Raw genomic sequence first — 17,426 nt, forward strand, 5'->3', positions numbered from 1 at the left:
TGTACAGTCCCAGGGGGAAAATATTAGCCCAAGTGACTGGCGGCTGGAGCGCCAAAATCGTGACACGCGGCAGAAGTGACTGGTGGCAAAATCACGACACGCTTTCTGATGGCAACCCCTGCTTTGGAAAATGGAATGTGCCGCTCCGGCCACCAGTCACTTGTTCCGCGTGTCGTGATTTTGCCGCTCCGGCGACCAGTCACTTAATTGTGCTAATCTTTTTCCGCTGTGACTGCCTGCAGCCTCGTCTCTCTCTCTCTCTACATCCGTCCGTCCGTCTGTCTGACGTTCCTTTCTTTCCTTGTTTTAATTCCAATTCATTCGTGTAGCCGCGGCTGCGGGGGCTACGTTTAAAAGTATAAAGGTGCCTCAACAGACGATAACAGCGAAAACAGAGCTTAACTCCTCCTCTAGCCCAAATTTATGAACTGTAGACGTCGCCGGCATAGGTAGAAGCCACAAATCAGCGCGCTGAGACAAACTTAGGCACTCCTTTTCGTTTTCAGATTTATCGCGCCCTCAAATTATAGGATGGCATAAAATGCTTGAAAGTGACGTAGCTTGAGATTTCTCATAGTTCCTGCGCAAGCGGTGACAATCTATCGAACTCTAGAAGAATGATGATTGCGTTCAACGTTAACGGTTCGTATTCGAAAGCACTTCGTACGTTACCGCTGTTAGTAAGAACAGGTACCGAGCAATTGTAATAGCCAGCATGATATCATCGAAGGCACAAGACAGTTAAAACAGCTATCCTTTATGGTTTAAAGGTTTAGTGTATTTGATCCCAGGTCTGGCTTCCTTGCGTACATGTTCGTTGTTCAGTGTAGTGACGCTGCTACCGCAATAATTATGATAGGGGGTGCTAAGAATCAAGCATGCGCAGGTTTAGCGGTATATTAGAGCGTAGCTCTTAGGCGCCCGCTCCTGCGGCGACCGTCGGCGTCGGCGTAACCGAGCGAACGAGCGCAGCAAAGGATGAAAGAGTGAACGCGGAGCGCAGCGGGGGATGAAAGATGCGAGGAGGAAAGTGGAGAGGAGAGTGCAGCGGAACATGAAGCGGAAAGCAGAGGAGGGTATGGCGAAAGCGTGAGAAGAAAACGCAGTGCAGCGACGATGGCTACCAGATGGCGCCAGAGTAGTGCGCATCGTCTGGAAGTCTGACTGTGGCGGTTGCTGTAAATCGCGGCCACGCGTCACCCGCGCGCTGGCTCTCGCGGTCTCCAGATTTGCGAGGCAGTCGCACCGCCACTTCGCTCCGTTTGCAACGTGCCGCACAAGACAGATTGTCCGCTCGAGCCAATATATGGCGAAATGAAAACACGTATAGAGCTGCTCTCCAATCTCGCATTAGGGAGTGTCGTCATCGTCGGTGAAGTTTGCGGCTCGTCTCAACTATGAACGCCAGAAACACGGGAGGGGGCTTAAGTTCGCTGGGTGCTGGAATTCGCGTAAACGCCGTACTTATTTTACGGCAATCGCGTGATGAAACGAAGGATCGTATTTCGAAACGATCACCTTTCAAGGCAGACGAAAAGGAAGTAAAATACGGCGACTTGTAAGGACTGGAGGCGAACAAAAGCCTCTGGCCGGTGCCAACGCTTCGACAGCAAGACTTGTCTTCCGCAAGGTGAAGACAAGTGCCCCTGTCGAAACGTTGGCACTGGACCGAGGATCCTTCCTTGTACGCCTGCAGCCCTCACTTTCGAGGATCCAGATTTAGCCGGCTACGACTGTCTAGTAATGACTGTCCGCGCCAGCACCCCCATAGGTCACTGAGAGCTGTCACCATTTAAACTTGTCGAGCTCGAACGCGAATATGGAAACCCGGCCCTCACAGGCTGAACGAAATTGTTCACTTGTCCTGGGAAGCTACTCAATAAATGTCGTCACGTCTGAAGGGGGTTGTGGCTATTATTGGACGTTAGACGACTTCAGCAAGGTCAGGCACGATAGTGCTCTGTGAACATTGTTAGTGAAATCAATCATTGGACCACATTTCGTCTGGTCGGGAAGTAGATTCGTATTACAAAGACAGTTAACAGAACGCCGACCAAACTGGTGTCGTCGAAAGGGTTAGATGTTTCGGCTTCGGAAGCCGAAACGTCTAACCGAGGGTGTGAATCTTGCTTTTTGGGAAAAATTACGCCGGTAGAGGTGTATGTGTTTTTTTTTTTTTTTTTCGCCTGCACTGCTGCGATAGCAGCGCCGCCATATCTTCGTGACGTCACGTTCTACAGAGTGTCCATAAGTAGGGCACGACACACTTCTCTTTTTTGTAAGCTTTACGTCGCTTACAGCCCCGACAGGGCGCGACAACCCTACGGGGTTGTAGTCGCGGCGGCAGAGTTTTATTGTTTTATGTCTAAATCACACCATCGGCTTGCAACGGCATCTGAATCTGAGCCATTTGCTACATAATTGAAGAGCAAGGAAAACTACAACCAAACTTTCTTTATTTTAAAAAACCCGACGTTTCGGTGCCCGACCGGCTGCTTCATGAGTGAGATGGCGTGAGTGCTTACATGCGTTTTTTATAATACCTTGACAGGCGCGTGGATACTTTTCGCAGACCTTGAGAGTAAACGGCGGGAAGTGGTCCTGACGAACAAGCGATGTCACCCGACGTATTTTCGAAGTGCCAGGATTCAAAAGGACCCGCCATCGGTGGTTGTTTTCTTTCTCCAGACGACGGCAGATTTTTTTTTTAATTCAAAAAATTTTTGGTTGGAGTTTTCTTTGCTCTTTAATTCAGTTGTCCCCAACCATGCAGATATCTGCCGAATGTTTACCCTACATTTGCTACATATCCATGTAAAAATAATTTTTTGTCAGAAGTGACGAATAGTACGGGGCACAACACCCTTCCCCCAACATGACAATCTCCCCCCTCCATTATCTCCGCATGTATTATCCATCTCACGTATTATCTTATGTGTCGATTGTATTATCAGCATATGAATGCGAGCAATTTCGAAACTACTCTAATGCATAATTTCGTTTGCAGGTTCATCGTCATTTGTAACAGTGGCTCAACTCTGGCTCAAAAATGTACGCTTGTGACAACCTTATATATGCTAATAGAAACCCGCTTACGAGCGATTGCACGTCGCACTTCAATGAAGTTATGCGCGACAGCTATTCTGATCAGTTATTTCCTGTTCGCGTTTCAATTTATGCTCATTGTATGCCTTTTACTGTGAGTAAAATTTCAGTTCGACACCATTTTGTCCCGTTCTTACGTTTTGTACCAGGTTCCTCGACTCGATCTAGCTAAGTTTTTTCATTGACTAGCCTTTAGCTTTGGCAGGAGAAGTGATTGTACTTTCGTCAGTGATAACAGAGAAAATAAAAAGTCGCAGTTTCGCCCGAAAGGCGAAGCATCGATTGCGATAGAAAATTAGTAGACAGCTATACGAAGTATATTAGTTTAACGGCCGTATAAACTCGTAAACATTCGCTTACTAACTAAATTAACAAGCATGGTGTCACTCGCGCACACGCAAACATGACCACATCTCGCTCGATGACCGCGGAAATTCGCTGTCAAAACGCTGGAGTGAGGAAGCGCGGCCGCGGCAGCGAGCGAATTGACTTTCGTGCTGCCTCTCGCTTCAACGCGAACTAGGTAAGCTGCGAAAAAAAAAAAGAACAGCGCACACGAAGCTATCAGCACTCGGCTCTCTGTCCCCATCGCAGATCACTTTCAAAACAGGGCCCGCGCCGCCGAAGTCGAATGCCTCCCCTTCCCCCTCCCTCTCCTCGCCCCCAGCTTTCCTCCCTCGCGCGCGCGAGATTGAACCGCCATCGCCGGCTCACCATTGCGCGCTTTCACTCGCACATACAGCGTACGGCGCACGGCGACGATGTTATCGCCCTTGGACTTTATACGGAACATCACGGCGACAGCGGAAATGCGCCTTCAGTGTCCACATAATTGCTATCGCAATAAAACAAAATGAGAAAAGTTTAGCAGTATAACTTTGTGACCAACTGCAGTTCCGGCTTCCTCGGTGCGACCACCTTCCACCCCTGGCCAGCTGCCCCCCGATGTCGTAGAGGAGTGCACTGCCTGCACGGTCCACGAAAAGCAACCGGCAAGCCGGTGTTTGGAGCGAGGGAAGTGTTCAAGTGACGAGAGAAGGGAAGGTATATAGTGAGGTGTGTGTGTGTGTGTGTGTGTGTGTGTGTGTGTGTGTGTGTGTGTGTGTGTGTGTGTGTGTGTGTGTGTGTGTGTGTGTGTGTTTGGGGGGTAAGATAGGAGGGGGGGGAGGCTGAGACTCCAGGCGGGTGCGCGCGCGTTTCAAGGCCCTCACCTTGAGTCCGCGCCGAGTCGGATGCCGCGCAGAGATTAGGAACGCTCGCGTGCGATCCGACGGTTTCTGCTGAGGTGGTGTCGGAGGGCCGATCGAGCTCTCAGGAGTGGAGCTCCCACGACCATTCCCTCCCCCCCGTCCCTTCCGGGCCTCCCCAACCAAGCGTGGCTTCGCGGTTCCTGCTTCAAGCCATTGCTGCTGCTGCTGTTGCTCTCGGCCTGCGCTTTTGTGTAGCCGCCCCGCCGCCGTGTGTGTACCACCGGAAGGAAGGCCAACGCGCCGTGCATCTCGAAGAATCGTGTCAGTGTCAGAGGGACTCGTATTTTTATCGTACACCCCCTTACGACGGCCCGCTCAAAATAGGGGAGTCGTTGCCGGGCCCACTCGCGCGCGCGTCCGAAACAACCGGCGGCGAGGAGGAGAAGTGGCGGAGGCACACGGTCGCACGCGCGACACTCGACCGAGGCAGTTGCCCGACATTGCACAAGACGTTGTAGTACGACGATTGTCCTTGGCTGCGGACTTGTTTATCAGGACAGTGGAGGGAGTCTACGGACGCTTTTGAATGATGACATACGAAGGGTGGTCCAGTGCATGGACGACATCGAATGGTCTATCATTGCGTTGGAGCAAATCCAGAGAATGGATAAATATGCGGACGATAGCGGGTCTATAACGAGGCTGGCGAAGTATATGTACAACTTCAACTATTCATAAGGACAGTGGTGAAGTCTGTGGGCGGTTTTGTGACTGGTTTGTAAAGCTGGCGAAGTCTGCAAACGTTTGCGACTGGCCTCTGAGCTCAGCTGACTGGAGGGTGGCACACCACATGAACGATATTAAATGGTCTATCATGACATTGCAGAAACCAGGAGAGTTAAGAAACATATGGGCGATATCAACTAATCTATAAGGAGACTGGCGAAGTAGATTGACAATTTCAACTGGTCTATCGGAATATTGCCGAAGCTACAGGGCAAGGATGGAAATGAAGTACAACACACTGCACTAACTTTTTAGTATGTCAGACCAATAAAATTAAACCAGAATGACTGTCTTGATGTATGGGCAGTTTTAACAGGTCTGTAAAGAAGCTGGTGCAATGTATGGGCAATTTTGACTGGCCTATGAGCACAACTGACGAAGCGTCCCCCACGGACGATATTAAGTGGTCTGTCGTGACATTGGATAAACGAGGTGAGTGCAGAAGCATGTTGACGATATTAACAGGTCTAAAGGAGACTGGCGAAGGACATTTACAACTCCAACGGGTCTGTTAGAACATTGAAGAAGTCTATGGGAGATTTTAGCTATAAGCACAGGTTACGTAGGGCGACGCCACCCGTATACGATTTTAAATGGTCTAGTGACAGTAGGCGAAACCTCCTGACGACTTTCACTGGCTTATCAGAAGAAGAGAAAAGCATGTGGACAATCTTAGCTGGTCTATAACGAGACTGGCAAAGTATGCTGACAAGTTCAAGTGGTCATCAGGACAGTGGCGGAGTAAACGGGTTGTCTTAATTGGTCTGTAACGAAGGTGGCGAAATTTCTGAGCATTTCTAGCTGGTCAGTCAGTACGGGACATTTTCTGGCTAGTCTGTCAGAACAGCGGCAAAATCTACAAAGGAGTGTTATGTTGACGTGAAACGACTTTACAAGGCTAAAAGGGGGTCGCTTGCTGGTAACGAAAACGTGTTAAAGCATTATCGCTTTGTCTTTACAACCATACTACCCACGTACCTTACTTTGGGTATCGTTTTGTAGAGGCAAGAAGCCATTACTCGATCATACAAGTGCACAGATGGCGCTGTTGTCGCGCCATGCATGATGCAATCGGAGCTAACTGCAGCCTCGCACGCGACGTTCAGGGAGGCATAGCTCGACAACAAGAATTTTTTTCCATCCGAGTAGGAATGGTAGCGCCTGCGCGAGCTCACTATGCCATAGTGGGTATAACTTATCGAACTGAAACTGGTGTTCTACAGGAGTTGTAAAGCCTACAAATGTGTGCAATGGGCTGCAAACATTTCACGCTTGCTCGGCCAAGTGTTGGGCAAATATATGGCAAAATGAACTAGTCTATCCGGGGTGACATTAAGTGGCCTGTAAGGATAGTGGCGAAATTTGCGGATAATTTTAACTGGCATATAAGAACACTGACAATTATAAGAACACTATAGTGGCAATTTTAAATGGCGTCTGCAGTGCTTGTATATGGGCTGTGGACAATGAGACGGCGCTGAAAAAGTGAACTAATGGTAATAGCTTAATTTTAATTCGTTAGAACGAGAGCACGTGGAAATCAAGTACACAGCAGAAGCTATGCGAAAGCCTTCTTACGTTGACGACTATAGTACTCCCCTGAAGAAAAGTCCTCTTGTCGAAACGTCGGTTCAAGGTCGAAGCTTGCCTCTGTCGGCTATACTGGCTAATTTAACACAGTAACCGACTATCGTTTTACAGCTCCTTAACGAGGGTCATAATTAGGCAAAGTAAGTTTTTCAAAATATATGCGGAGCCTCACGGCAACGCCGACGCCGACGACGGAGGAAATTTACTTGGAGTGTCCATACAATTGCTATTGCAAAAAAAAAAAAAGCTTCATGACACGGGTTTATACATGCTGCATTTTGGTCACTATCAGCAATGACTTATCTGTATCATACCAAGCAAAAGGTAAACGAGAAATTTTATCAGACAACACGCCTTTAATGCCTTCATTCGGGTAAAGCGCCTGTTGGGTAAAGAAGAAAGGGGTGATGATATCCGAAGCACCCAAGCGCACCACATGCGTAACAGCAGTGGCGCGCGGTTCGGCAAAGACGCTCAGGGTTCAACGCCCCCACTGTAAGCAGCGCCGAAGCCCGCTCTCTCTTTCGGTGCTGCCACAACACGACGTAACCGAACACGGTCACCGACGGCGTGCCGCCTGCAGGACTGCAGGGCAGCGGGCGACAGCCGTACCCTCCGCTACTCGACAGTTCTGTGCAGTGAAGACTCTACCACTTACTTCGTTCTACCGAAAGATGTGCTGCACTCCACTTGTTGCTGTCTGCTGTACGTTTCACAGCCGCTAGGCATAGGTTTGGTTTGGTTAAGTTTGAATGGTGTAATTATGTCAAGTTTTTTTTAAGGCTGAACAGCACCCTTGTTGTTTAGGATATGAGCATGAACTCCCGTCGAGAAATAACTTTATCATTTGTCGTTGGATGTCGTATGCAGGAACGCTTATTCACTGCTTATCGAGACAGCTGATATTGACGGGCAACTTCTGAGGTTGCGACAAATCTGTAAATTACCTTCCGTGTAAAAGCTTTGTTTTTTTTTTCGATGCTCAGTGTTTCTCGCAGGAATAGCAAAAGCAGATCGTACACTGACTCAGTAGAAAAGATCTCGAGACCCTGCACCGGGGAAGTTGATGCGTGCAGTAAACCACGGGTTATCTCTCTTCTCCAAGACGCGAAGCATACGGCATGCGTCTCTGACTGGTTGGTGAACGTTTCATTGCATGTGAGCGCGCATTCGCTACCTGTCTATTCGTTTCTTCAGTCGTCATCAGCATAAATATTGCCGTCACCAGCCTCATTTATGTCCACTGCAGGAACTATAGCGCCTCTCCCAGCGATCTCATATCAGATCTGTCTTGCATCGGCTGGCTTCACCTTATGCCTTCACATTTTCTAGACAACCTTATCATGCCGTCACAATCTTGTCACAGCCTCACCATCACAGCCCTCACAATCTTGTCACAGCCACACAATCATAGCCGTCACAATCTTGTCACAGCCGCACAATCACAGCCGTCACAATCTTGTCACAGCCACGTTCCTCTTGGTACCCATTCAGTAACTCGAACAGACCACTGTTTATCTGGTTCAGAAGCACTATATGGCCTGCCTTAATCCGCGTATTCCTCTTAATCTCAACTGCAATATCGGCTAACTTGCTGATATCTACGCCGCTGTCTTCCTGTTTCTTAACGTTATGCCTATCATTTTTCCTTTTTTTTCTTTTTTTTGCTGTTCAAGCTTGTCTGCTATCCAAGTTTCCGTCAAATTAGGTTAGTATCGGCAGAATGCAATGAGTGTAGACTTTTCAAGTATATAACGTTATGCTCTCGCTCATGACGTGAGTGTCAAGACTTCTTCAATCGGAAGGTTCCAGTGACTATTCGGACCAACGGGACCTTCCCCTGTACATGTACTCGTAATTGTCACTTACGTATTCAAATGAACAGATTACGATTTATGTGCCATAAACGTTGACACCAAGACTGGTGTGGTTCCCGGCGCTTCCTCGTGTCGATATTGATGTATCTTTATCGATTATGTGTGCAGGAAGACGTAATGAAAAACTCATTGATACATGTGAAGGCGGTATCTTCAACACTGCACAGCCAGAAAAGGCAATGCGAATCGACCTACAAACGCCATCATGCCAGATGTTTCACAGCTATACCGCAAATAATGTTGCATATGATTGGTATCAAGGGGATCATTTATTTGCTTCAGTGAAAGTACCTTTTAGTCGAAACGCTACTCGCGTAACTTTCCGAAGAAACAATCGATTAGATTCGCAGGCGAAAAAATGCAATAAAAAAACTCATTGGTACATGTGAAGAAGGTATCCTTTAACACTGTACAGCTAGAAAGGGCAATAGAAATCAACCTACAAACGCGATCATCGCAGATTTTCCAGAGGTATACCGCAATTCATGTAGCATACGGTTAGTATCAACAGGATTACTTATCCTGTATAAATTTCCTACATACGCAGGGCTGTTTCCGCGCCCAAGTCGCTAGACTGTAGAAGCCGACAGATCTGCACGGCAAGTCAAGCCTTCTTCATTGTCCGCTCCTAAGAATAATGACCAAGTGCTTGTAGATGCATTGCCATTAGCGAACATCGCCACTGCTGCAAACAACTATAGACTGGCGGTCCGACATGGCCCCAGCTCATCTACGGCGGCGCTAAGGGACCTCGCGCGCGCGTTTTTTTCGGCAAGTGGCGCGTCGAAAGACGAGCGGCGACGCAGCAGACGCGTACATACCACGCGCTGCTGCTGCCGCCGTCGTCTGCGCGTCTCGTGTCGTTTATCCAGGGTGAACGTTCGCCGCGAGGGCATCTCACGTTGCGCGACGGCGCGTATAGATCATAATTAGGAAGCGCCAGCGTGAGCATCGCGCGCGCAACACGGCAGGCAGGGAGCGAAATCAAGAACAAATAAAGCGCCAACAGGTGGCGCTGGTGGCGGCGCGTACGCAAGCCAGAGCGCGCGCGAGTCGACGCGACGCTCGCGCCGCCATGCGGCGGGTGAACTTGATACGGCGTGCTATCGTCATCTGCTTCGAAGACGCATTGCGGAAGGAACGAACGAACTGGAAAGCGTTGTTGGAGAAGAGAAATGAAAAAAAAATGGTGCAGTTGAAAAAACTATATAAAGGACAGCAAGAAAATAAAAAGAAACAGGAGAGTGGAGGTCGAAGCGTGTGTCGTCGACACTTGCGCACCAGCGGGCATGTTGGGGCTTGCACTGCCTGCAGCATGCGTGTAAGGACTAGGGGCGTCCCGTCTGTCTGTCTGTCTGTCTGTCTGTCTGTCTGTCTGTCTGTCTGTCTGTCTGTCTGTCTGTCTGTCTGTCTGTCTGTCTGTGCCTCTGTCTGGTCTGTCTGGTCTGTATGTGTGTCTGTCTCTGTCTGTATGCTGTCTGTCTTGTGTCTGTCTGACTCTGTCTCTGTCTGTCTCTGTCTGCTCTGTCTGTCTGTCTCTGTCTGTCTCTGTCTGTCTGTCTCTGTCTGTCTGTCTCTGTCTGTCTTCTCTGTCTGCTCTGTCTCTGTCTGTCTCTGTCTCTGTCTGTCTGCTCTGTCTGTCTCTGTCTGTCTGTCTCGTCTCTGTCTGCTCTGTCTGTCTTGTCTCTTCTGTCTCTGTCTCGTCTGTCTGTCTCTGTCTGTCTGTGTCTGTCTGTCTGTCTCTGTCTGTCTGTCTCTGTCTGTCTGTCTGTGTCTGTCTGTCGTGTGTCTGTCTGTCTGGTCTGTCTGCTGGTGTCTGTCTGTCTGCGTGTCTGTCTGTCTGTCGTCTGTCTGTCTGTGTCTGTCCTGTCTCGTGTCTGTCTGTCTGTGTCTGTCTGTCTGTTGTCTGTCTGTCTGTCTCTGTCTGTCTGTCTGTCTGTCTGTCTGTGTCTGTCTGCCTGTCTGTCTGTCTGTCTCTGTCTGTCTGTGTCTGTCTGTCTGTGTCTGTCTGTCTGTGTCTGTCTGTCCTGTCTGTCTGTCTGTCTGTCTGTCGTGTCTGTCTGTCTGTGCCTGTCTGTTCCCAGTTAGGTGCGTGTGATTCTATAAAAAAGTACTTACGGTCATCGTTTAAATATATGTATGTATATTCTCTCTCTTTCCAAATTTTAATACACGCCTGGCCGTTCAACTAGGCAATACGCGTATCATTCAACCGTATCATTCAATTTGCGCTCCATTTATGGAACAAACTGTGACATCGATATTTTTTCATCCAGTGGCGCCCCCGCTCCCACTCTTCTTTAATGCTCGAACTAATCTTTATAGTACTCCAAATAAACAAACAGGTAAACAGATATGATTCCTATCGGAGAAGTTTGAGCCTCGCTGTCATCAAAACAACTGGCACCTCTTGCAGTTCGCCGCGCCAATCACTGGCGCCCGTGGCAACACACCTTGCAACATGCCCCAAACTCTTTCCCAAGTCGACCGCAACGGTAATGTGTCAAGCCTGGCGGGCTCGCAAGCACGGGATGTTGAAGACGCGCAGCCGCGTCTCCGGTTCGCAGGGGAAGTCAGCAGTCTTGCTGGGGAAGCCCAAGCTTTCTTGGCAGTTAATCAACGTTTCTGCACTACGCGAAAGGAAGCGCTGCTTTCACATCCGTTACTGCGCAATAAAAATACTGTCTAGACGTATTTTCTTTTCTTCAAGAGACGCGAGAACTACGTACGGGAGCAGGTGATGAAGAGTTTCAAGTGGTTATAAACGACCATATATATGAAGCCAGCAGAAAGTGATGCCAAGGATAACATGATAGAAATTAACTGTTCTGCTCTTTCGGTGAGGGAATGCTCAACTCCCACATTGGCGGAGAAACAATGATCATTTGAACTTTGTGAAAATCATTATAGAGACAAGTTTGCGCTTTATCAACTTTTTGTCGCTTTCAATAGAATGTCTGTTGATATGCAGTTGAATATCATGTGTTCATTCTTTAAGGGGAGTCGTTATACGTGTCACGCGAAGGTTGCGTTGTGGATTCGGCTCCCACCACCGGTACATTTTTTTTTCTTCCACTTTCATTTTCCCTTTTCCTTGATTTAGGCTGTGAAGCCTATCATATTTTTCAAGCGAAACTTGTTATAAGGCACAGATTTCGGTGGCGTCCTGTACGCAATGAACTATCATCATCAGGTGTTTATGTATTCTATTCCGCAGCTTAAACTGACCCGGATAAAAATGTGGAACTCTTCTTCAGAAGAGTTATCGCTTGTGCTCGCTTTGCCTCCGTAGCTGTCCCTTCATTCTCACAGAAGGTTGTTCCGCGAGATTAGGGAAGGCGCATAACAGTTAACAAGCTTATGCTGTCGAAATATAAAATAGCCTAGCCTTTTAATTATGCTGTCACCCGCGCCGCGGTGGCTTAGCTGCTATGGTGTTGCGCAGCTAAGCAGGAGGTCGCGGGATCGAATCCCGGCCGCGGCGGCCGCATTTTGATGAAGGCGAAGTGCAAAAACGCCCCTGTCCCGTGCAATGGAGGCACGTTAAAGATACCCTGGTGGACAAATTTAATCCGGAGTCCCCCATTACGGCGTATACATCATAATCAAATCGCGGTTTTGGCACGTAAAACCTCAGAATTAATTCAATTATGCTGTCACACTGTGACAGAGAAAAATAGAGATGGGTTTCAATGAAAAGCTGGAGGTGTTAACATAGGTGACTGCCTGGCGTGATGCTTCAGGTGCTGGGTGATAAATATGGCATAAAACACTGATATATCATAAACACGCAAACAACACGCACATCCACATACACCATAAAGCTATTCGGAAAGTTTCATGGAGGAGCAAACCAGTGACTGAAGACGAACGAGACGAAGATTCTCGAGACTGCGCGGCCGACGCATAAACTGTGTGCAGTGCTAGCTTCTATAAGGACAACATCAACTCGAGTACGCGGCAAAATTGAGTTACGGAGAGGAAAGAACCGAAACAACCTCAGAGAAGTCTGCACAGAAGGCGACGCAGTGCTGCTTTCTGTGTATTCGTGTCCCCTACAGATACAACTTCAACCAATACAAGACGGATACCGAATTCCTGAATATATTATTACATGCCCAGTAGTTCTTCCATTCGAATATTCACTCTCATGGAACACTTTTATGCTTGTCGAGCGTGTTTAGCCGCTACGGTCCCTTTTAAAGCAATTTGCGCGTTCCCTTTCGTATTTCTCAAGGGGGTATACTCTTTGTCGAAAACTACCGGCTTCATCATCATCATCAGCCTATGTTTATGTCCACTGCAGGACGAAGGCCTTCTCCCTGCGAACTCCGATAACCCATGTCTTGCGCTAGCTGATTCCAATTTGCGCCTGCAAATTTCCTAATTTCATTATCCCACCCAGTTTTCTGCCGTCCTCGACTGCGCTTAACTACCGGCTTATATCCCGGTAAATACGGCACACAGACACCTGTGCACGCGACGCCAGCGCGAAACAAGCGCAGGCGTCGCAGCGTAGCCAGAAGCAGGTGGTATTCACTTCTGTAAGCGACAAACGTAAGGCTCTCATTCTAGCGAGTGCCTGACCCTGCCCGTATTGCGGACCCGTGGCAAGCTCTGCGTCCCACGCCGTCTCGGAAAGCACGGCACGCCGTGCCGATAAGTTTGTTTACGCAGAGGGACGAACACGGGGCAGCTCGCGGCCCCTCGCGCACGTACGTACATCGCGCAAGCAAGCAAACAAGAACGGCCGGCCAGCCGGCTCGGCGCACACAAGCCTCGCGTCTTGAACCCGGGGCTTGCGTTTGCAGCGGCTGCTTTCGACCTGGAAATAAACATCTGCTCGGCCCGCCGCTTTTTGACGGCTCCCAGGATCGACGACGGCGGCCCGTCTGGGCGGCCCTGTTCCTGCCCGTTCCGCCAAAGTAGTCTTACGCCTTGCGCTTCTGTCCATGGGTTCTTGTTCCCCTGTCGTTACGTTCCTCGCAGTCTGATTCATTCTCGCTGCAGCCACACTCTGGGCACGGTGCGTTGATCGAGATGAGTCTGCCGTTAAGTCTGATAGCCAGGTTTCGGTTGCGAAAGCAGAAACTCTGTTCTTCCACTCGGTACCACTTCTCCGTTCTGAAAGAGCAGACTCCTACAGGTGCGGCTCTGAAGAGAGGCGGGAGGGAGGAGGCTGACTCCCCAAAATTTCCTTCTGCACCTCCCCCACCTCCCCTCTCCATGTCTGTAATGCCAAGTAATGAGTGCCCTCGTGCAAGCCCAACGAAAATTAAGAACCATCGAAGTCGTCGTCGTGGTAGCATCGTTGTTGGAGTCGTTGTCCTCATACCGCAGTCGTCGCTGCCTATCGTGTCGCCGTTCTCATTACGTTAACTGCTTTGTTGCAGGCCGTGTCTACTTTAGTTTGCCACGGATGACCAGATCAACTGTGGATGAAGAAAATAACGCTCAGTCTAGAGACAGCGGCTCGACAAGTGGATGTTTCTTCAACAGCAAACTTGTCTTTGTCTTCCTTCGTTCGACCCCTGTTTATCACTTCAATCTCCATGTTCCTGTGAAGCAGGGCTTCCTTTGTATTGTCTAGGTGTGTGAACTAAAGCTGACAGACGAACGAACACAATCGATCCTTATTTCATACATCATCATAACTGGTGGTAGCAGTATTTTGGTTGGGAAGTCGGAAGTTCTAGCCGGGGCTAGAGAGATCATACACCGTCCGCTGAGAACACTGCACGTGATAAGTTACGACTCTTGCAAGTAGTAGCCTGCCAGCTCTCCAGAAATGACTACGAAATGTTCTTGTTGCGGTCTTGGATAACGAACGAAGCGCGATGCTACCATCTTTCGGTGCAGTCAAGGGGTCACTTATATATAGATAGAGATGCGCAATATTTTGTTCCGTGTCCGGAGTGTACATATTGGTAGAATCGTTCACATCGAGCCTTTATCGTGCTGTATCAGATGGCTCCAGCGTGTTCGTCGTAGGCTGTCAGGGAGAGCGAATCTTTCATTTAAGGAGTGGAGTCAGATTTGGAGGTCAGAAAACGTCCTGAAATGAATGTTGAATGTGGAAGCGGAGCTCACGACTGGTGCTCTGTGTTATGATAGCCCTGGCAGTGAGAGCATGCAGCCAGGGGTTCCGAGAAAATTTAGATATGGAGACTCACTGTCATGTAGGAAGGATTACAAAGAAGATACAATGCGAAGATCGTTGCGGCCTGAGCCCCGAACGTCCGGAAAATCTCATTCCCATCGTGTTTCGATGGACGATAGTCGTTTTCTATTACTGGCAAACACAATTACTTCTAGACGCCTATTTGTCCGTTCTGTCTTGTCGGTTCCCAGAAGGCCTTTTGCAGGAACTCGGTAACTTAACCGAGTTACGACAGGCATTCGGTCATGTGACGAACGGTGAGCAAACGTTTTTTAGAAAGGAAGTGGCGACGGCCACATTTACTTGGCACCGTGACGGAGACCGGCTGACGCAACCTGCGAGCGACAAACGACGGGTCCGCTCAGTTTCATAGTTTGACGTCATCTCTCCGTTCTCCCGTGCATCAAGAAAACGGCGCAGCAATTCCGATCGCAGAACGTGGGCCTTGTGACGAAGATAACAAAGCTTATGGTTGTGCTCAACCTCGACAGTGATTCAATCTCGCCAACTGCGAGCTTAATTTCGGCCTTGGCAGTGTGTCAGCGTGGCAGCAGCTCACGTACGAGGTTATTACCATATCTTGGCTACCATCCAAAAGGAGGCCAGTTTTTCGGAGCTTTTCAGGCATCCTAACTGCGCTCGACGACCGTTAAGAAAGTCCGAAGCAGGTGGTCAAAGTTAATCCGGAGTCCCCCATTACGGCTTGCTTGCCTCATAATCAACTTGTGGTTTTGGCACGTAACACACCAGAATTCAATGCAATGCCGTGTCAAACCACAACAATGACGTGCCTAACCAGCGATATCGTTTCAAAGCGTAACAATCTAACCAAGCCAATTCACTAGTAGTCTACGCACGAGAGCAAGGGAAAAAATGAGCGAATCAACTAATAATGCAAGACGGGACACGCATTGGCAGAGCTGCTTTTTGTAATACAGTATTTTAAAGAGCGTTTCGTTTTGAATCTGTAACTCGAGAGAGACCACATTTGACAACTGTCCCAGAATGTTTCCAGTTTTTGAACATTTATATTGAATGAACATATACATTTTGTGTACGCGAACTTTACAAGTGATGTCCGTGTGTTTCTTTTTCTTTGTTTTTTTTTCCTAATGGTTGTTCATGACAATTATGAACAGCACATATCATGTCAGAGACATTTACATCCTTATTTACATTTAAGGGCGTGTTTGATTTTACAGTGTGGCCAGCGGTACAAATAGGCACCAGCCTCTTAAACACAATTAATAAGAACGCGGGCAAAGTTAAAGGGAAAGCAAAGACAGCTTGACAAGAGGAAGTTGCCGAGTGGATATTCTGTGCTGGTGAAAAAGAATATGCAGAGAAAAAGAAAACTCTTTTGAGTGTAAGCAAGCAACTCACCGAGGACACACGGTGAAGAATGAGTGATGGTGGTTACTTTCTGATGCGCGCTCCGGACTCTCCCAGAGAAACACACCAGCTTTTTCAAAGACGTTACAGCTGACGCAGGCGAGATGTCGAAATGAATGGACTGGGTGTTTCACGTAACATGGAACAAACATTGAAAAAAATTATGCCTAAGTGTCAAATAACCCATTGAGCGAAATGCAGCTCCACTGACGTGAAACCTGGAAGAGATGCGAAGCATGCAGTGATACACTGCTAATGGGGTCATACTGCCTTAAGCAATGGCTCATAACCCCGTAAACGCGGCCTCCCCATTACGACGACAGAAGAGGAGTGAAATTCTACGCTGGAATGATGAGCGGCAACGCAGCCAGCTGTGGAGTGGCACGAGCGCGTGTCGAGCGCGAGCACGAGCCGCTTGCTACTGCCGTGACTTCGACTACGACGACGACGATTACGACAGGAGACGCCGACAGACCGAGCGCATAAGGTGCTTCGCACCTAAAAAGAAAAAGTGGTCCACCTTCGCTGAAGGAGATCAACGGCACCTTGCTCGTAGTCGTGTTCAGTTACTTGAACTATTTTTTTTACTGTCATTAGTTAGCTAATCAGTTTGGTTCAACTAGGCAAATTTATGCAAAATTATTCGAAATGAAGTTGTGTCCATGACATCACTGTTTTTTTTTTTTCGGGCTCTGAAGAAGGATAGCCAAGTGCACTTCAAGAACAGTTTGAGTAACGCAAGACGGGTGCGAACAATATGGCCAGCGGTCACAATCACCTCTGATGTATCCAAGGCTTTTTTTTTTCCTTTTTAATATGTTTGGTTTCATTTACGTGGAGCCCAATCGAAGCTGCGTAACGCGAGAATGTTTAGTGATGCAAGGTCAGGCCTCTGGAATCACCAGCCCAGCTGTAAGCAGAAAGCACGTACCGGTCTACTTTTGAAAGCTGGAGCCCTCGAGAGGGCGAAACGGACCATGGCATCCCCACAGTTGAAAATTTGAAAATCCAAGAATATTTAACCTCACCTGCTCCCACCGTTCATGATTGTAGAAGAGCACTAAGTATAAAGAGACAAGAGACAAAAAAGAGACAAAGACAAAAGCAAAGGAAAGACTGGGAGGTTAATCACGGGGCGTCTACGGTTGGCTACCCTGTACTGGGGAAAGGGAAAAGAATTACGAAGAAAGAAGGGGAACCGTGAACAGCATAAAACTGTGTGTGTGGATGATGTCACACAATGTGTGAGGCGCAACATAGTCACGTATAATGTCAACGCCCTATACTGAGACATAAAAAGCAACATGGATAGTGACATGGTAAGGC

General features: G+C 48.4%; 2 protein-coding genes across 3 annotated transcripts in view; one reads left to right on the forward strand and one right to left on the reverse strand.

Moving 5' to 3' along the window:
• The window catches only part of LOC119433439 (uncharacterized), a 102,700-nt gene that overhangs the window by 73,365 nt on the left and 11,909 nt on the right, over positions 1–17,426 (reverse strand). The window lies entirely within an intron of this gene.
• LOC119433440 (U11/U12 small nuclear ribonucleoprotein 35 kDa protein-like) overlaps positions 1–17,426 on the forward strand; it is a 52,073-nt gene that overhangs the window by 6,965 nt on the left and 27,682 nt on the right. The window lies entirely within an intron of this gene.

Source organism: Dermacentor silvarum, chromosome 11 (genome assembly GCF_013339745.2).
Source record: "Dermacentor silvarum isolate Dsil-2018 chromosome 11, BIME_Dsil_1.4, whole genome shotgun sequence".
Classification (NCBI taxonomy): domain Eukaryota; kingdom Metazoa; phylum Arthropoda; class Arachnida; order Ixodida; family Ixodidae; genus Dermacentor; species Dermacentor silvarum.